Source organism: Schistocerca serialis, chromosome 7 (assembly GCF_023864345.2).
Source record: "Schistocerca serialis cubense isolate TAMUIC-IGC-003099 chromosome 7, iqSchSeri2.2, whole genome shotgun sequence".
Lineage (NCBI taxonomy): Eukaryota > Metazoa > Arthropoda > Insecta > Orthoptera > Acrididae > Schistocerca > Schistocerca serialis.
In genome coordinates this window covers 330,061,290-330,076,101 of record NC_064644.1, presented here as the reverse complement: position 1 = coordinate 330,076,101, position 14,812 = coordinate 330,061,290, and positions in this window count along the sequence as shown.

Below are 14,812 nucleotides of genomic sequence, written 5' to 3'. Positions count from 1 at the left end.
TATTATTATTTCTAGGACACTTGTACAGAATCGACAAAACCAGACTAACCAAAAGGATTTTAGAATATCTGAAGAAAAAGAATAAAACAACGACATGGAAGCTAGTAAAGATCTGGAAAGTTTCAACATTCAGGTAGTTCTGATGTTAATTAGGGATACATTTCAGACGATGATTGAAAAATTGGAAGGATTTCAAGTCGAAAGAACCTAGAAGACTGGAAGAACCTGGACGGATGAACAGAAGCAACAGCACAGGGTCCATCTGAAGGAGTACTGGAGAAAGAGGAAACTTCAGACAAAGAAGAAATGAAATTGTAGCGAGATCCTAAGCGGTCAATTCGGAAATCAAAAAAAAAAATGTTTGTAAACCCAAAATAACTCAAGCCATAAGTTTGAGTAAACTCAATCAACGATATAAAATAGTGTGGTGGGCCTCCCGTTGGGTAGACCGTTCGCCGGGTGCAAGTCTTTCGATGTGACGACACTTCGGCGACTTGCATTTAGATGGGGGAGGAATCAAACCCGAGCCCTTAGGACTGACATTCTGTCGCGCTGACCACTCAGCTACCGGGGGCGGACAACAATATAAGAATCAGCTTAATTTTTCAAGGAACTCCTCAACAGAAGGAGTGACCCATGAGGAAACTCTTGAGTTTCGATTTGAAAGAGCGTGGATTACTTGGACCATCTACATCTACGTCATAATCCGCAAGCCACCTAATGGTATGTGGCGGAGGGTACTTTCGGTACCACTGTCTGATCCCTTCAACCTTGTTCCGCTCGCGAATAGTGCGTGGGAAGAATGATTGTCGGTAAGCCTCTGTATTTATTGGCTCTAATTTCTCGAATTTTCTCCTTGTGGTCAATACACGAGATGTATGTGGGGCGAAGTAATACGTTGTCTGATTCCTCCTGAAAAGTACTGTCCCGAAATTTCAGTAGAAAATCTCTCCGTGATACACAATGTCTCTCTTGTAACGTCTGCAAGTGGAGTTTGTTTAGCATCTCCGTTACGCTCTCTCGCCAGCTAAAGGATCCCGTTACGAAACGCGCCGCTCTTCGTTGGGTCTTGCGAGCTTTCAAAAAAAATTAATGGTGGCCCTCAACTACATACCCTCAGACCCAGAGTTGAAATATTAAAAGTTTTGTCTGGTTTCGTTGTCTAGGGACTGGGATACGCATTACAAGCCAAATACTGCTGAGTCTACAATATACAATATGAATATACACATAAATCGAATGGTCGAAGGTTCTTATCACTTGGCAATTGCAAATTTTGAATGAAACATAGAAATTTACAAAAGAAAGATCGCAATTAAATAAAATCTGCAGGTACTATTTTTAACGACTTTAAATGATGAGTACAATAGCAGAAGTACCTCTAAGAATGCCGTTTATTACTGCAAAACACTTATTGGTGTCGATGGTCCGCCGGTTGCTGCGGCCGAGCGGTTCTAGGCGCTTCAGTCCGGAACCACACTGCTGTTACGTTCGCAGGTTCGAATCCTGCCTCGGGCATGGATGTGGGTGATGTCCTTAGGTTAGTTAGGTTCAAGTAGTTCTAAATGTAGGGGACTGAAGACCTCAGATATTAAGTCCCATAGTGCTTAGAGCCATTTTTGTCGGTGGTCCAACAATTAAATAAAATATAAGTTGAATGACAGGGAAACAATAATTTCGTACTTCACATAATCAGTTATGAACTACAACATAGCTCGCGAGATATTCACTTCTAAACGCATACTACGGTCTTCACTGCGGAAGCTACAGAAATCTCACAAGTGCACAAGTCGGCACTACGAAATATTTCTAACTCCCGCGACCCCGCGCAAACTGCTCAACACTCTCCAAGTATTTCCTGCGACCGTAAGTCACGCCTTCCCGTCCAGCACTTCCCCCGTGTCCTGTGCAACCCGATGCTCATCCCCCACTTCCATACAGTCTCTCCATTGACTTCGGTAGTCGCCTACCGTATTAACGAGCGCTGTGATTGGCTACAGTCTCCCGCCTTGTCTCCAAGACAACGCACACTCACAAACATATTGAAACACATACGAAATACTGGATTTACATTTAAATAACTTGAAATTAAATAAATATTCCCATGTCTGGACCATAAACACGCTCTATACACATTATTAAATACATAAACAAATCAAATAAATATACGTATATCAGAGGAATAGAAACAAAAGTAGGTCAGTAGCCTAATGTCTCCGTGCTTTCTGAAACACAGTAAACATTTGACCAATTTCTTCATGAATAGTATGTATCGGATATAAACAAAGACATAGACGAATAAATATATTTATAAGTATGCTGCTACCGTTTCTTCGTATAACTGTGGAGTACTTATGGCCTGACGCGATCAATAGTAATTGGTCACTTTGACCTCCAATAACTCATATGCTATTCAAATTACATGCCTGTAATTCATACCAATTTAGGTTTACACTAATAACTTTCTAATGACACGTCGATCGACAAAACCGGATGAACCATTTTGATTTTGTAAGTTAGTTGCTGGGTGTTACTTGTATTATTTACTGTCAGATTCTAAACTCTAAACTAATAAAGATGTTGAAAATCTGATTACACCATCAGAATCGTCGTGCAAATAATTGTATTATACATGTTTCTTTTTTAAAGTATCATGATTCCTCTGGCTATTATTAATTTCTACATGAACTGTGAAATGTCTGCCATTATGGTTTCACAAAGCCCGCCATCTTTTGCACTCCTGACATACAAATCTCCTTCATCAACACAAAGCACAGTCCTCGACACAGCGTCAACATGTAATTCCCAGCCACGTGGTCGGCGTGGACCACATGCTGGGGCTACCCCTCTTGCTCTGGCTAATGCACAGCACCATGCGGTTGCTGACAAGCCCCGGCTTGCTTAGTGGCCCCTGCGGCTACGCCAACTCTGAACTTAGAATATCTCGCCCGTTACCTCACAATATTCTTTATCTCCTCTATCAGTCCTACGTGATAGGGATCCCAGATAGATGAACAATTCTCTAGAACCGTGCGAACAGGCACCTTATAAGACACTTCTTTCGTGGATGAGATACATTTCCTTAAGATTCTTCCGATGAATCTGGATCTTGTGTGTGCTTTTCCCACTATATGTTTTATATGGTCATTCCACTTAAGGTCGCTCTGGATAGTTACGCCTGGATATTTTTTGGCAGACACTGTCTCCAGCTATTTGTCATCAGTAGTGTAGCTGTACAGTAGTGGATTGCTTTTCCTATGTACGCATAATATGTTACATTTATGTACGTTCAGGGTCAACTGTCAACTGTCATTCATCAATTCCCTGCAGGTCAATCTGCAAATTCTTGCTATCTTCTGGCGTTGCTACTTTGGTATAAACAACTGCATCATCTGAAATAGCCTTAAAGAGCATCCGACGCTTTCTACTAGATCATTTATATATATCGTGAACAGCAACTGTTCTATCACACTTACCTGTGGTACTCCGGATATTACCTTTACATCTGTCGATTTAGTTCTGTTAAGAGCGATGTGTTGAGTACTATCTACTTTATTTGACATGTCTGTAAATAGATAGGGTTGGTGAGTACTATTTTTTAAAAAACGGAACTAATTTTGTCGTTCAATGCATTAACATTCCTAATTCTACTTTCAGTCTTCACTTTTTGTACGATTGAACTGAGAAAGCTTAATTACTACTGTTGAAGAATTGTTTCAGAAATAGTCTTTTATTTGTTCTTAAGTACAAGTGTATTAAATATATCAAATATCCAAGGTTTAATTGAATTTCTTACGCTTTCTTACTCCTATGTCATTTTACCCTGACAGCGGTCTAAAATGTCATATTACGCACTTTTTACACGAATGTCAAAAACATATGTTTTATATAAATTTAAAAACATAACACCAGGATAACGAAACCTATAAGTGAATAAGGAACGGTCCTGATACAAATTTTATTTAACACCATGCTTTATGAAACAACAATTACATCAAAACAAAATGGTATGTTATTTCAGCCAGACTTTTCCTACTTGTGTTCTCCTCGTCAATCGTGATTTTACTGCGCTGTTGTGTTGACCTCAGTACGCTCAGTTATTTTGGTTGTGAATTAGATACACCTTAGGTTTTCGAGCTTGCTTTACTAGCTGGACTTGTTTTTCCACCAGGTCGTCTCCGTAGTGTGTCTTTTTCTCATTGTTATAATGTTTACTCTCTGGCGATTCGTTGTTTGGCGCCTTCAAGCAGTCGGCCAGTCTCCACAGATTCTCGATCCATTCCCAGTATTGTCATGTTCTGGCTACTGTAGCAAATCCTGTAAATTGCGAATGCTCAGGAAGTGGATGGCGCTATTGAGATGTATGAAACTTACTCAAAGTTCAGCAAACGTGTGCCAGTACGCGCCTATCACCACCGGATGAAAGATCACCCCACCTCACATTAGCAGGGTGTGCCACATTTGGAGCCAGAATGAGAAGTCTCTCTCCCTCCACGACAGGACTGCAAGAGTCCGAAATTAACCTCCTCTAAACCTAACTCCCCACTTTTTAGAAAATTCCACGTGGAATGAGTAATTCAGTTGTACTGCCAACACAATCACTGAAATGTTACTAAATGTGAATACAGGAGACCCCTCAAGAACTTTTCCCATTTTTGGCTTTCAGAACGCATTTTAATATGCAAGAGGTTACTACTAGCCACGTTGCACTCATTGGTGAATCCCTTCCTGCCAAGGCACGGTGGTGTATAAGAGGCATTTTATTGGATAACAAAATTTGGAGTGTAAGTCTACGAATTATAGCACAGTAGCTGAGCAGTGCCATAGCGGCCCATCCTTAGATCTGCGTACAGGGAGGTGATTTTGTCACGCTAAATGATGTACTATGGACATACAGCGGCTTAGCGGTTAAATGTCTTCAAAAGAGGAAACCGCATTTGCCGACAAAGTGCAGAGTAGGGGCTTACCACAACCGACCTCTGCAAACTGGAGTGCCCTGGGGATCCACGTCTTTTTTAGAGCCTCCGTGTCTGAGTTCTCTAGGCTAACCGTAAAACGACTATGGAGTCCAAAGAAAGTTTTGAATTCTGTTGGAGTAGTTTCAAACAAACTTCTGAAGAGGTTTTCAAGAATGTACTACTGAAATAAGTCGAAGGAGAAAGTAACTACTAGTTTTCATATTATGTTCACAATCAGAATATGAATCCAGCATAAAAATTGGGAGAGGACGCCAATATATGTTCTTTTTTCTGGGTGAAATGTACTTCATACCACTAAATTCATTGTTAATAAGTACATCACGTTCTTGAATAGCGCTATACTGTCGTCACTGTTATTACACACAACACTTTCATTATATTGACATTACCTGGTCGTTGGCTTGTTACCTGTTTATTTTGTCTGATCTCAGTTCTTTCCTCTTGTAGTATGGGAAGACACTACACCAGGAGTAATTTTTTCATCCGACGATAAATCAAACTTTAAGACCTTTCCACTCATCAAAATATCTAAACTGGCGTCTGAATTTAACTCAGTGTTGAAATACCGTTTGTTTGAGATGATGAACAGAGCTGAAAAATATTAGTTATGGTATACTTCTACATATAATTATATATAGAAGGCCTAATCATGTTGTCGGTGACTGAAACTTGAATGCTATGCTAATTATCCTAATTCTAACTTATTATAACTATTACGAGTATACACCAGTAATTGAAGAAATCCGAATAAAAACTCGTGAAAATTGTTAAAATAATAAAGAAACAGACAGGTACTCCACAGCAAGTACACACGAAAGTTCTAGGTTACGTCACATGTTGTACTTCAGAACTCATGGTTATGATTATACACACTACAAAACGTTGTTTCGTTTTGTGAGCTAAATAATTAATTTTGTAATTTTCGCAGTTGTAATAAATAATCATCAAACAATTTTTATGAAAAATAACAATAATGATATTCAAACAATGGAAAATCCAGGATGGTACGTAACAATACCATAGAAGGAAAGTTGCTACTCACCATATAGCGGAGATGCTGAGTCGCGATAGGCACACACACACACACACTGACGCAACTTGCGTTTGCGTGAGTGTTTGTGTTTGCGTGTGTGTATGTGTGTCTACTGCTGACAAAGGTCTTAACGGCCGAAAGCTATAATTGTGTGAATCTTTTTGTTGTGCCTATCGCGACTTAGCATCTCCGCTATATAATGATATTCAGTTATGCGGTGGACTATAACTTACTAGCCACTTACGAAGATCACAAGCTGCTGAGCACTGCTATATTTACTTATTTACTTGTTGGTGTTTTTATAGTGTTCCTCAATATATAGCAGCAGTTGTGCATGATGAAAAGCTAGAAATTTCACAAAAGTGTACACGAGGTTCCATTGTGAATAAATATTTCCATTGCAACAAAAATGCAGTAAAATTTAATCTACACGAGTGTAGCAAATGGGTCCGAAAGGGGTAAACTATTACAAAAAGCAAGGCAGCATATGAATACAACAAATCTCATCTGCCACAAAGTTACATCTGTTGATCAGTATCAAACTTGACACTGAATGAGACCGAAGTTTTATGACTCCGCAAGAACCACCATCTAGTGGGATTCTAATCATAAAAGATAAGGCCATTGCCGTCTTACGTAGAAAGGCACGCACAAATGCCTACTTGTTATCGCACTGGGAACTGACCACGTCTTTTGTCGACAACAGTTTCACTTTCTGGCTCAATCCCAACCGCCGGAAAAGCGATCCACAGTATGTTCCTAAGCCTGCACGTGGAAGAAGAAGAGTTTTTAACGTTTGCCGCCATTTTGAGTAAACAAGGTCGCTCAAAATGACCACAGTCGAGATCTGATTTCAGATTTCAGTTTGTCATTACTTCAGAAATACACTACTGGCCATTAAAAGTGCTACACCAAGAAGAAATGCAGATGATAAACGGGTATTCATTGGACAAATATATTAATTGACATGTGATTACATTTTCACGCAATTTGGGTGCATAGATCCTGAGAAATAAGTACCCAGAACAACCACCTCTGGCCGTAACAACGGCCTTGATATGCCTGGGCATTGAGTCAAACAGAGCCTGGATGGCGTGTGCTGGTACAGCTGCCCATGCAGCTTCAACGCAATACCACAGTTCATCAAGAGTAGTGACTAGCGTATTGTGACGAGCCAGTTGCTCGGCCACCATTGACCAGACGTTTTCAATTGGTGAGAGATCTGGAGAATGTGCTGGCCAGGGCAGCAGTCGAACATTTTCTGTATCCATAAAGGCCCGTACAGGACTTGCTGAAGTGTAGGGTTTCGCAGGGATCGAATGAAGGGTAGAGCCACCGGTCATAACACAGCTGAAATATAACGTCCACTGTTCAAAGTGCCGTCAATGCGAACAAGAGGTGACCGAGATGTGTAACCCATGGCACCCCATACCATCACGCCGCGTAATACGCTAGTATGGCGAAGACGAATACACGCTTCCAATGTACGTTCGCCGCGATGTCGCCAAACACGGATGCGACCATCATGATGCTGTAAACCGAACCTGGATTCATACGAAAAAATGACGTTTTGCCATTCTTGCACCCAGGTTCGTCAATGAGTACACCATCGCAAGCGCTCCTGTCTGTGATGCAGCGTCAAGGGTAACTGCAGCTATGGTCTCCGAGCTGATAGTCCATGCTGCTGCAAAGGTCATCGAACTGTTCGTGCAGATGGTTGTCTTGCAAACGTCCCCATCTGTTGACTCAGGGATCGAGACGTGGCTGCACGATCCGTTACAGCCATGCGGATAAGATGCCTGTCATCTCGACTGCTAGTGATACAAGGCCGTTGGGATCCAGCACGGCGTTCCGTATTACCCTACTGAACCCACCGATTCCATATTGTGCTAACAGTCAGTGGTTCTCGACCAACGCGAGCAGCAATGTCGCGATACGATAAACCGCAATCGCGATAGGATACAATCCGGACTTTGTCAAAGTCGGAAACGTGATGGTACGCATTTCTCCTCCTTACATGAGGCATCACAAGAACGTTTCACCAGGCAACGTCGGTCAACTGCTGTTTGTGTACGAGAAATCGTTTGGAAACTTTCCTCATGTCAGCACGTTGTAGGTGTCGCCACCGGCGCCAACCTTGTGTGAATGCTCTGAAAAGGTAATCATTTGCATATCACGGCATCTTGTTCCTGTCGGTTAAATTTCGCGTCTGTAACACGTCATCTTCGTGGTGTAGCAATTTTAATGGCCAGTAGTGTAGTTACAACAATGTCTATTTGCTCCTGTTATTTTTATTCAAGGGTTAAACCAGATTTGAAAATTAAAGGAACTCAAAATAATATTGATATAAAATGGCTACAGCGGTGATTTTTCATTATTAGTGGGTCATGAATTTGCAATCAGATCGTATGATACGTTAGTGAAGAGTGGTCGCCGTGCTAAAAGATCATGGTGCTCCAAATGCTGCAACGGATAAGTCTGTTGCTGCAAACAAGTTCATTTCATGATATAAGACACGTGACGTAGCTGTGTGATCCTTTGAGAACAAGTGAACGATTAACCTCTCCTCTCTAGCCTTAGCCACGTGGCGCTGTTAAGTTTCTGCGTGGTGTTGAGTACCCCTCTCATGAACCTATCAAACCCATATTCCCATGACAGCCATGGGATCCCGACTAATGCGGGCTATGATATCGTTGGACAATGAACACGAGTCTCAATATCCAGAAATCTGTCACTGGCTAATTCCGACGTACTTGAAGAGGTTTCTTACACGAGCAAAACAAGATAGTCCCTCAAATGCCAAATGTTTAAATGCGATTTCTGGTGGAGAAACGCACTGCATAAGCTTTCCTCATACTGTCTTTGTGCCGTTGATCTGAAATGCTAATCATCTGCATATCCAAACATGTAGCATCCCACATGCCATTATGCCGTTTGTTGCATTCCGCCTTCGTGGTGATGCAGTTTTAATTGCTATCCGTGCTCTTTATCGTCGATTCAAGATCAACGTATTCAAATACAGCATAAAGAAACGAAACGAAATTAAACACAGCGAACACGAAACGCTGCTCCGAGAACAAGGTGAACATTTATCTGACGAGGGAAGTACCCCAGCTCGAACGCCTAAAACCGAGTACAATTGCGTTTACAATACGAAGCTGTGCCTCGTATAAAATCGATATTTTAAGGATGAAGAATCTAAAGATTAGAGAAGCACAAGTCACTAAGAAATAGTACCTGCCGGCCGGAGTGGCCGTGCGGTTCTAGGCTACTCAGTCTGGAACGGAGCTACCGCTACGGTCGCGGGTTCGAATCCTGCCTCGGGCATGGATCTGTGTGATGTCCTTAGGTTAGTTAGGTTTAAGTAGTTCTAAGTTCTAGGCGACTGATGACCTCAGAAGTTAAGTCGCATAGTGCTCAGAGCCATTTGAACCATTTGAAATAGTACCATGTAACAGACAGTTACGAGCAGCAGATCCACAATGACATAAATGAAGTATTATCTTGCAAAAAGCTGCACGAAATTTGCTGTAACTAATACAATATATTAACAGATGCAGTACATACCCGTGCGTATTTTACGAACTAGTAGATGCTGTGCTGTGGAACGTTATCCCTTCATTCGTCATCAAAGTGTAAACGTGGAGTTTCCATGATGTGATTAAATACTAAAGAATGGAAATGGTATGCACATTTGGCAAGGGCAACATGTGGGCATGCTACATTGTCTTCTGTGTATCCGCACTGCAATAGTCCAATGGCAAAAGGCATAGTGCCCACACTATCAAATGATGCGATAGGAACATCACCATCGTATCCAGATCACTGCCATGCATAGTTAACGCAAGTTTATCCTTCGGTGCAGAACGCTGACTGCGGTTAAGATAGTGAAAGCGTATGACGAGATATCGATCATGTAATGTGACCTGCGGTTTGCCAATTTGGAATCATACAAAATCAACAAGAAATCTGCAATAGAGTTTGTACTGTCTAAAGAAATATACATCCAGAGATGGGCAGTATTTGGTTGTCTTCAGTGGCAGTAGCTGTAACGTAATATTCTTATTGCGAAAATATTCTTCTATCAGACTGTAGTCTTTGTGCCCTGACTATGAATCACGAAGTAATAGACCATTCTCACCAATATATTCACAGAGAACTGTACTGTAAAAGCCTTTTATGTGCACTTTTGTCATTTTTCCACTTTTATTCACTTCAGTATGGATGTTCCGTGGATAAATTACTACTAGTTTCTTTGCAACCTGCGAACCAAACGTCCCCTGTGTTTTCTGCAAACAAATGCAAAGGTTGTTCGCTAATCAACCATCCATCGACATAGGCACATCTATTGTGTAATTGTCTGTGGCACGATGAACAGATTGTACCACACCAGCTGTTCATTTTTCACCACTTTGTGATAGTGGTGGAAGAGACGATAATTGATTAAAAGTTGGCTCTGGCCATATTCCCATATGCATGCCTTAACAATGTTTTGTACGTAAAGAACATATTGACATTCTCGTTCTAATAATATGGTCTTCTTCAATCTCTTTCCGCGTCATGACCGCAGTGATATGCCTGGATGAAATGTAATATTCGTCTTTGAAGCCCTGACGAAATGCTTAGAAGCTTTAAAATTGTCCAGAGCCACTGCCCTAGCAGCTTGCAGATTCCCCACTTGAATGTGCCGTTTGTAGACTACTGATCCATTGCCTCCGGCTTTGTCAAACTGTGCTGTGACAGATTCATCTTTAGCCTTTAATTTCGATGTTTTGTTTCCCTTGAACTGGCCTTGGTCTTACTTTTTGCACGTCGCATAATCCAAAAATTATCTCGCAGTTGGACTTTGAGCGTATGTAGCTATAATGGTTCAAAAGTCTTCCATGACGTCACACCTTCACCTGCCCATGTTAGGCAAAATTTTTCTGCCTGACTCATGTAGTACTATCACCGTGAGAGGGTGGTACGGGACTACAAGTCCCACCGCCACACCTCCAAAGTGAATTGCAGTGACGCAGTCACTGCCCTGTGGAAATTTACTGCCTCACCAACACAGTTAGACCGCAATACACCGGTGATGCTGTATTGTAACTTATCACCCCGGACTACAAGTCCATTTAAAAAAAAAAAAAAAAAAAAAAAATCCATGACGTCACCCGTCACACAGCGGGGACTACATGTCCCACCGCCACACCTTCACCCGCCCATGTTAGGCAAAATTTTTCTGCCTGACACATGTAGCACTATCACCGTCAGAGGGTGGTACGGGACTACAAGTCCCACCGTCACACCTCCAAAGTGAATTGCAGTGACGCAGTCACTGCCCTGTGGAAATTTACTGCCTCACCAACACAGTTAGACCGGAATAGACCGGTGATGCTGTATTGTAACATATCACCCCGGACTACAAGTCCATTTTTAAAAAAAAAAATCCATGACGTTTGCATATATTCCAGTACATTGTTGCATAATGGATAGTGAAGTTCTGTATGTCAGTTCAATTACTAGATAAAATTTGTCCAATGTTTGGGCCTCAATACTCAGTAATTCATTTACTTGATAGATGTTGTTCAGTATTTGGGTGTCATTACACTGTTGCACATTGGGTTGTCATTTTGTTGGGAGTGAAGGTGTGCAGTGACTGGGACTACTAGTTCCTTCAATTGACGGCAAGGACGTTCTCGGACTGTTAGAACTCTCATGCCCATGAGGTGGTGTAACTTATGGGAGTCGAAGTGTGTATTCACTGTGACATCCACTTCCATCATTTTCTGATGAGGACGTTCCAGAAATAATTAATTCACATCAATATTGCCCAGCGTTTTGTCTTCAATACACTGTAGCACACAGCGTGGTGATATTGTTGCGAGTGAAGGTGTGTATTCCAGTTCCTTCAGTTGATAAACGTTGCCCAGTGTTTGGTCATCAACACATTGTAGCACTCTGGGTTGCGATATACTGGTAGTCCGGAGTGAAGGTGTGTATTGACTGTGATTTCAAGTTCCTACAGTTGATCGTGAGGACGTACCAGAGATGTTGGAACTATCACATCCACGATGTGGCGAAACTTATGGGAATGGAAGTTTGTATTCATTGTGACCTCCATTCCATCATTTGCCGGCGAGGACGTTCCAAAGCTACTGGAACTCTCATACCTATGCGCAGTTTTTCTTTCCCCGTCAGACTCCCAATCACTGTTTCTATCTAATGTGTCACTATGCATTTCTGTTGAATCGCCATAGTATTTTTGCATTATGCTGTCACATAGTTGCCGTGTCGTTCGAGTCCGCAGCTCGTGGTCGTGCGGTAGCGTTCTCGCTTCCCGCGCCCGGGTTCCCGGGTTCGATTCCCGGCGGGGTCAGGGATTTTCACTGCCTCGTGATGATTGGGTGTTGTGTGATGTCCATAGGTTAGTTAGTTTTAAGTAGTTCTAAGTTCTAGGGGACTGATGACCATAGATGTTAAGTCCCATAGTGCTCAGAGCTATTTGAACCATTTTTGCGTCGTTCGAACAAGACACAGTCAGGGCAAAAGCACCACAGGTGCAAAGATGCGAGCTTGCGCCAGTGCCATAGAGACTCGTCACTTGCGCGAGTTCAATCTGTGCCACGTGTGGCGCTGTGGATTAAGATATCGACTTCGCCTCGGCCAGTTGCCGGCCGAGTACAATCCGCCAATGACCGGACGAGAATGCACAGAAGCCTACCCGGAAGACAGAAGAGTAGCCCACGCCCACTTAGTTATAGATCATCGTCCAGGGCCGCCTTAGACAGGGAACGTCGTTTACTGAACTCTTAGACGTGAACAGACTTGTTTTAAATTGCGTTTATTTACACTTAGACATTGAGGGCCATTTTTGTGTTATATTACAAACACTGTTGTAGACTTTATAATTCAACAAGTCACAAGGATAATTAAACGTTTTAACTCATTCGTATGACTTTGTTACTAATTTGTTGGAGTGTTGTAGAATCGTCGTTCTCCTAACCTGTTAGCTGACCCTGGGGCGTAGCTGTGTAATAGTGACAGGGAGAAATTGTCATAGCGGTTACTGCACCAGGAGCCGTTTCACAAACTCACAAATTCGGCCTGCCGTAACAGCAGTGGCAAATCGGTCTCCATAGCAGCAGCAACGAGGCCTTTACAAAACTGGCGACGAGAGCTTACGAAAATAATACGCGTGCATGTGGCTCATCCTCAGCTCCAATTACTTCCTCATTGTCAGACGTGTAAGTTCGACTTTCCGCGCAGCAGGCTCATAATGTTCATAGGATTAATTGGCTTCAGCCTACTCATGTTTGACAGTACTTGCACTTCACTGCCGCACACTGCAATGGTCACGCTCTTACTGTCTGTACAGCTACGGCGCAGTGGGGCTAGATAGCGCTAGCGCCCGCACACGTAATTTCACAGTTGAATAACTTTGATAGCTGTTCGAACAGGTGCAACATTATGTTTTAAACGCGCTTGCAGTCGGCTTTGGCCGTTCGAACTGGGATTTTTCCCTTGTGAGTGATGTTGAAGTGCTATGTTTTCAGGCAGGAGTTTCATTTAGTTTTTCACTGTATGGTCCTTGGCGATCGATGTGATTTGCGCATCATTTGTCTGGTCAATAGATTTTATCCTGGAAGTGTTGAAGAATGTACTGGAGTTTGTTTTGTAGTTTCCAAAAGTTCCTGAGAGGCGCCGTAGACAGTACCACACTCTTGCTCTTGATGTGCATGCGGCATCATCTATGTTATTCATCTTCAACCCAATACCAGTTGTGCAGTGCCTCGCTGTTTGTGTGTGCGTAAGTGGTTGCAGATTTGAGACGTCCTTCACATCGATTATCATCGGTGGAAATACGACAACGTTTAAACTGAGAAGCTGAATTTTTAACTGCTAAATAGCAGATTACTTATAAAGTTTCACAAGTTTTGGATGAATTTCCGTTGATGATAAAACAACTAAATCTAAGAATATTATGATGGCAGGCTATTCAGCATTATACGTTTGAGCTAAGAAGACACAGTATGTCTTCGTTACAAAGCTGAATAAGCAGAAATGCTCCAGGCATTAAGTTAACAATTCACTTCAACACTATTGAGTAACATTTACCAACATTAGAGAATGAAATTTCATTTTTATTAACGCCCTTTTTAAACTAGATTCAAATGGTGCAAATGGCTCTGAGCACTTTGCGACTTAATTTCTGAGGTCATCAGTCGCCTAGAACTTAGAACTAATTAAACCTAACTAACCTAAGAACATCACACACATCCATGCCCGGGGCAGGATTCGAACCTGCCATCGTAGCGGTCGCTCGGTTCCAGACTGTAGCGCCTAGAACCGCACGGCCACTCCAGCCGGCTTTAAACTAGGCCCAGATATTTTCTCCTTGTCTCTATACATTGATGATGCCACAACAGGAACAAAACACTATTGGCAAAATACGGGTGTTTTTCATAGCCCTATCTCTTTGGGTCCACCGCTCGTGGTCTCGCAGTAGCGTTCTCGCTTCCCGAGCACGGGGTCCACGGTTCGATTCCCGGCGGGGTCAGAGACTTTCAACTGCCCCGAGATGTGTGGGTGTTGTTGTGTCGTCTTCCTCATCATTATTCACCCCCATTACGGTCGGAGGAAGGCATCGGCAAACCGCCTCCATTAGGATCTTGCCTAGTACGGCGGTGCGGGTCTCCCGCATCGTTCCCCTACGCTCTGATTCATGTGGACAGGTTTCCGACGTGATTATGGGTGCACGACGGGAGTTAAGAGACTTTTAACGCGGAATGGTAGTTGGAGCTAGACGCATGGCATA